Here is a 6,714-nt window from a genome sequence, read left to right as displayed (position 1 = left end):
CACACACACACACACACACACACACACACACACACACACACACACACACTCACACACACATACACACACACGTGCACAAATTTTCAATGAGAATTTCACAAATGAGAGAAAATGGCTAATTTTTGCTTGACATAATCTCTACTTGTGTCTATTTTCTGAAAATGTTATAATGTCACTCTTCTTTACGGATGAACAAAATTCCATTTTCTATGGGTTCCACCCTTTCATTATCTGATCATTTCTTGATGGATACCTAGACTAGTCTGTAGCTTGACTCATATGGGCAGTGCTCTAGTACACATAGATGCGCTGACAGGATCCTTTAGATGAGTGTCCAGGAGTAAGCAGCTGGGTCAGATAGTAGTTCTGGTTTTAGTTTCGGTGGTTTCATTTGTGTTAAGTCCTTTTAATATATTTCAAAATTTATATTTTCTTGTGCTATGGTTCAATTGTTTGCCATCCTACTTCCCATTTATTTTGTATCAAAATAATTTATTTGGGCAATGAGACATATTTTGAGCTTTTCCTCTCATGTCTGTATAGATTTTAGACATTTGGAATGAAATCATTTATACCAGATAGTTTTGTTATGCATCCCATTTGTTAACATAACTGTAAATTTGCTCAATTGACATGGAGAAACTATGAGGAGAGATTAGACAAATGAATCATACTTCAAATTTCATATGTGGAAAACTGTCAGTTCACTAGCTAAGAGTTCTAAAAGACACTGTCAACTGCACTATGAGGTAAACACTATATATGTCTATATTCATTTATTTTATGTCCTTGATTTCTATAAATCAAGGAAGAAGAATCCAATTCTCCATGTCAATTAAAGTTCAGTTTAATATTTCGTTGCACAATTAACCAGACAAACAAAAGAATACTTTACCAGACATTGACCTGTCTAAACAAAAGTCAAGGGCACTTAGCAGTTAGCTGGACTAGAGAAGAAAGGGGCCACACCTACTACACAAGAAATCTGCAGTAGCTTCTTATACCCATTGCTATTGTCTCACAGAGGTTATTTTTTGTTTTATATGATATGTCTAGTTCAGTTTTGAATTTTTGTGCTTGGTAGCATATATAAAATCATATTAAGATTTTTAGAAATAAACGTTTAGATGGATTGGACAAATCTTGTCCTGTACTCAAAGAACTAATAATTTTAAAGCTCTATGTTATTCATACAAGTTTCTTCCCTTCTTAAAGTTTTCTTTATTAATATATTCTTTTCCAAAGAAAACAAATGTCTTGGACTTGTTGTTAGCTTTTAAAAGTTGTGCTGTCCCATAGCTCAATGGGACAGTTATCACTTGGGCATGAGGAAGACAAGCTACAGTGAATTGAGAAATGACTTAAGTCATTTTCCTTTCGGATTGAGTCATAGCTGTGGCTGTCTGTATTTCCTGCAATTTAAGTCCCCTGACTCACACTCCAAGGTCAGAAATCTTGTGGATTGGCCTCACAATGACAAATTTCAACAGTGTAACCCAAGAGACTCTCCGTACAGTGTGCTATATTAAGGAAGTGGCCGAAAACAATAGCTCTGTCTCTGCCAAACAGGAGATGGATGAACGGGTGTGAAGAATCCTGGGAGTGGTGGCTCACAGCTGCCATTGCAGCACTCCAAGGCTGAGTGAGTCCTCAGAGCCCGAGACCAGAGCAGTTTACAGTACAAAGAAACCGAAAGGCCAAACAGCTCAGCCAGTGTGCATCCGTCTTCTCCAAGGCCATAGGTATCAAAGCACAGACATAGATTTATCCTTAGTGAATCAATTTGTTGGAAATGGAGATGAAAATTCGCAAGAGTTTAAAAATAACCTCTACTTCTGTCTGTTTTCCTGTGGTAGGTTTAATGGCTCACCTGGAAACGAACGCGTGAGCAAAAGTTGTTAAGCAAAGAAGGAGGATTTGAACAGCTGTCAAAACCGTTCTTTTGAGGGAGGAGTCAAGGAATTCATTTTAAGGCCAGAGAAATTGGTATGATTGGTTGGAGGTGAATATTAGATTTGAAACATGCTCTCTATGTTAGTCTTGCAGAACGCCCATGACTACTGTTCATAGTTGGGAAGTATGAGAAGCAAATTTGGATGAACTGGAAAGAGAGGGAGGACTCCTGTCCTGGGTATGGTGCTTCCCTCCATTTAGCTTAACACTCAAGTTACAGAGGCAGGTGGATTTCTATGAGTTTGAAGCTTGCTTAGTATAAAAACCAAGAACCAAGGTTCATAGTGAGATTGTGTCTCAAACTAGGAGGAAGATAGGGAGAAGGGAAAGGAGGAGGAAGAGGCAACAGCAAAAAACTCCTGCTCTTGGAGGTAGCATGAACACTTTAATCCTAGCCAGTGCCCAGTGAGACCTGCCTCAATTAACAAACAAAGCAAATAGATAGAGAGATAAAGGTTTACAAAAGGAAGACCTTTCTATAACCTGGTTCTAGTAAAAATTTTCTCTTGAAAGAAGAAATCTGAAACAGATAATGATAATGAAAACCAAACTATAACGTTCTGAGAATAAGAAATATTTTTATAGCATTAGTAGGCCCACTTGTGATGTGAATTTTATAGAATATGGACTTTAAATCTAATTAGGGGAATTTATCACTTTACATATTCTAAATCCTAAAGAAGTTGATCAGTTCTACCTCTGAGCTACATTTTCCTATGTAGATGCATTCAGCCATACTCTTAGGGACATTTAGAAATGTCCACCTGGCTGATTTTGGAAAACTCTAAAACCGTAAGTGTATATGGATTTGCTACCTAAAATAAACAGTATAATTGTTTAATGATGTAAAAATTATCTCCCGCCATGGGTTCCTTATTTGTGATGTTTTAACACACACGTAGTGGTGCAACTGCTCTGTATTAAAAAGCAAAGGAGCTGAGTGTGGATATGGATAATGCTTGAACAGAACTAGAATGCTCTGCTTGTAATAGGTTTTGGTTGGTCACCTGCCTGCATAGCTAGCCCAATAATTGCTTTTCTTTATGTTTTCAGTTTGACTGAGAGTTGTTCTGTGGTTGGATGTTGTCATTTGCTATTCCTCAGGCTGAAGTAGGTTAGTTTTTGTTTTTGTTTTTTTGAGTACATACATTCCCAGGTAGCAGTCTTGATGACAAGGATATAAATGTCAATATTAAAACAATCATGAGCTGTTTTCCCAGATGATAGTTTTATGGGTGGGTGGCGTATGCAAGATCAGAGGACAACCAGTTTGTTATGTCATTTTATTATAACAATATTATGTAATATTCTGGACATTTTTGTGTATATTTGTCTCTTGTGCCCCACTGATCACAGTCACCTTCAAATAGTGACTATTTTATTAATATTTATGATTTTCAGTGTCTAGTACATAATTTTGCTATTGAATTGTAAGTATTTCAAATTCTAAGCTGAAACCTACATTTAAAAATATGCAAAGAAATATTATTGTAAAATAAATTCTTAGACTGGAAACTATTTCAAATGTTAAGAGGCATAGTCTTCTACATCTTTTGGGAAAGTTGATTACATTTTCTGTGTGGCAAAGTCAAGAATTGGGGGAAAAAAGGTGTCTGCTAGAGCTAAAAACTGGCTCTTAGCTAAGAAAGCTTATTTTGATAATTATGTTTTCTTTCAAGTGTCTTTAAAGATTTATCCAAAAATGATGGGTTAGTTCAGTAATTTCAGTCCTGACACAGTGGAAGCCATTCCTTGTCTCAAGAGCAAGACTCACGAAAATATGTCTTCTCCTGACTCAGTCACTGTTCCAATTCAAGAGCACTAGGTCAAGCATTGCTGCCGTCTGAGAACCTTGACAGTGAGTCAGGGTCAGCATCCTTATATTATTATTATTATTATTATTATCATCATCATTATTATTAGAGATCATTGTTCTATTTTTTTCTTTTACTTCTACATGATTTGAAGTTTTTCATTAACCATCAGGATTTAGGGCAAGCACTTAGCATATTTCATCTTTATTCAATTCAGTATTTTTGTGTGGGAAGTGATTATTATTTAAAAACAAGTAATAATCATAGCCTTTAATCTTCCATTAAGATTGTGAACATTAAAAGGTATTTCTGTTTTATAAAGCCATTTTATTTAAGATTTACTATATGAAGCTTTTTCTCTTACATTCTCTTCCTTTTTCTCTTACACGTTTCCTTTAGGTTTTTCCTTCCAGAGCTGGAAAGAGGTGGCCATTCCACCGGGCTCTGCAGTTTTGCAAATCTCTCTTGTCTACTATTTGCCATCTTGGCTCGGGCTTCAGAGTGTCCATCAGTGGTAGGTAAGCTCATGTTTAGTATATGCAATATCATTTGCTCTTCTTTTTGACGTTAAAAATTTGAATGGCATAAATATTAAATATTAAGTGCATAGTCTGTTTACCTTAATAATATCAGATAAGCAGCCATAAAGTAATAAAGGTGAAATTTTAACAGGGTGTGGTGGTGGAAAGCTGTAGCCCTAGCATTCCAGAGGAATACAAGTTCACCACAACCCTCCTTTTTAAGAGATGCTGTCTTAAAAAAGCTAAAGGATGGGGTATAGGGGATGTTGTGAAGCTAATTTTAACTATGGGCTTAATCATCTTTAATGGAATGTGATATTAACATCAATGAGTAAAAATTTAAGGTTTGGGAATGGATATCAGCTTTCTTTCCATTAAAATGAATGGAATAAAGTTAAGAACTTTGTTACAAGCAATTATTATTTACTATATTATTAACATTATTGTTATTATTATTATTATTAGTTGTGTTTTTGAGACAGGATTTCTGTGTGTAGCACTGGCTGTTCTGGAACTCACTCTACAGACCAGGCTGACATTGAACTCAGAGATCTGCCTGCCTCTGCCTCCTGAGTGCTAAGATTAAAATCTTGTGCCACCACACCCAGTTTGGAAATAATTCTGGGGGAGAGCAGGGGAGAAATATATAAATGCTTTTTCTAGTACTTATGCTACATAGTCAATGTCAGGTGGCTTAACCCTCTAACCTTGTAATGATTTAGTGTTATAATAACAAAGGGTTGTAGGAACTGGTTCTTCTGAGTTAGGTGTATTCATTACGTGTAGAAATGTTTGAGGATGCTTTGCTAGATTTGCTGCTTCTATATTTACATGAACAATAATCTTTATGCATAATTTACCTCATCCCTAAGGCTTGTAAAATCAATTTTAGTGAACTTGTTCCGCTACTTTAAATCCATACATGAAAAACATGTATGTATATTCCCTAAGACTCAGCTGGTTGTACAGTGAACATTTGCTATTCAGTTATTAGAGAAATAAATGAAAGAACAATTTTTGATATATTTTATACAGCAACATTTTTTCTACTCTTAGTATGTCCTAGGTTCTAGGCTAAGAGACTTGGCTGCATGTGCTTTAAAATCTGTGATGTCATACTCTTCTTTTTAAAAATGAAGTAACTAAGACCCTATGAAGTAAGTGATTAGGTTTTTTTGTGGGAGCTTGGAGTAGAGAGTAGAGTTTTGTTTACTGTCCCAGTGTTTAGGAGACTCTTTTTAAACATCTTTTTAAAAAACCATCTCAGTTTTACTCATTTAAATTAATAAAGCAATGTGAGTTTGATAGACCAAGAGTAGCACTATTATAAATTATATATAACAATTACACAAGTATCTAGTCCATTTTATTAAGTGAGAATACAGTAAGGACCACCACGCCGATAGACCAGAGTGAAAGCTCTCAAGCAGACAGAAGAATTATTGGATTTTAATCTTGTATTTTATCCACTAGACCATTGTATCCTACTAGACTTCAGATTGATAGCCCTGGGAAGCTTGCTCCAGAAAAGGACTGATTGTGTGCTCATGATTTTCTTTCTCCTGAATGATGAATGGCGTAAGAATGAAACTTCTATAGACAATTATCAGAAACTATAGAAAAGAGACGGGGAGTGGCAACCTGCTCGAAGGATGGCCCCAGATGAAGCCTTGGCCAGGGATAGATATATCTGCTGCTTGCCAGGATTTCATGGTGGAAATGTCCCTCCTCATTCTTCATCCATGTAGTTTAGCTGTCATGTGACCTGAGCTGTATAGAGTACTCTACCATCCTGTTCACACTTATTGGTGATCTAGCAGGGAAAGTGGAGCTTACAGTCATTTCTTCTCTCATTAGAATTGCCTGACAGTTGAGAATTTTATAAGTTGAAAGTTCTGATACTCAGATTTACTTTCAGAAGAAGTGGCAAAACATGGAGCCCTTAGGATAATACATATAGTCTATCTATAGAACCTATCATCATGAAAGAAATAGCATGTCCAAAGTGTTTTGATATAATCATGCCTTATGGTACACATAGGATTGTGTTATACCAGGAAACATTTTTTTCCAAATTATATTGTATTTAAATATGTTTAAAATAATTTGCTCAGTGTCAGACTCTTAAAGTCTGCACCTGTGCCAGCTACTTAGTTATGTTGAACCAGATTTCCTCCTGTCCTCAGGTGGACCATCACTCTGCCACCTGTGGTGTTTGCAGAGACCCACCCCGACAGGGTGACCTGAGGAATGTATAATCATAAACACAAGACTTCAAGCCACATGTTTTTGTAAAAAGTAACATTAGGTGTTTTAGAATGTACTAATGAGGAAACAGATATCCAAGAATAGAGTATGAATAATATCATTTCTGTTTTTCTTAGAAGCAGTCACCCTCTTTATTTCCATGGATGTGATTTGAGGAA

General features: G+C 36.0%; 1 protein-coding gene across 1 annotated transcript in view; it reads right to left on the bottom strand.

Moving 5' to 3' along the window:
- Positions 1-6,714, bottom strand: part of LOC101982509 (transmembrane protease serine 11C) — a 47,586-nt gene that overhangs the window by 10,988 nt on the left and 29,884 nt on the right. The window lies entirely within an intron of this gene.

This window comes from Microtus ochrogaster, linkage group LG1 (genome assembly GCF_000317375.1).
Source record: "Microtus ochrogaster isolate Prairie Vole_2 linkage group LG1, MicOch1.0, whole genome shotgun sequence".
NCBI lineage: Eukaryota > Metazoa > Chordata > Mammalia > Rodentia > Cricetidae > Microtus > Microtus ochrogaster.
This window is presented reverse-complemented; position numbering and strand designations above follow the sequence as displayed.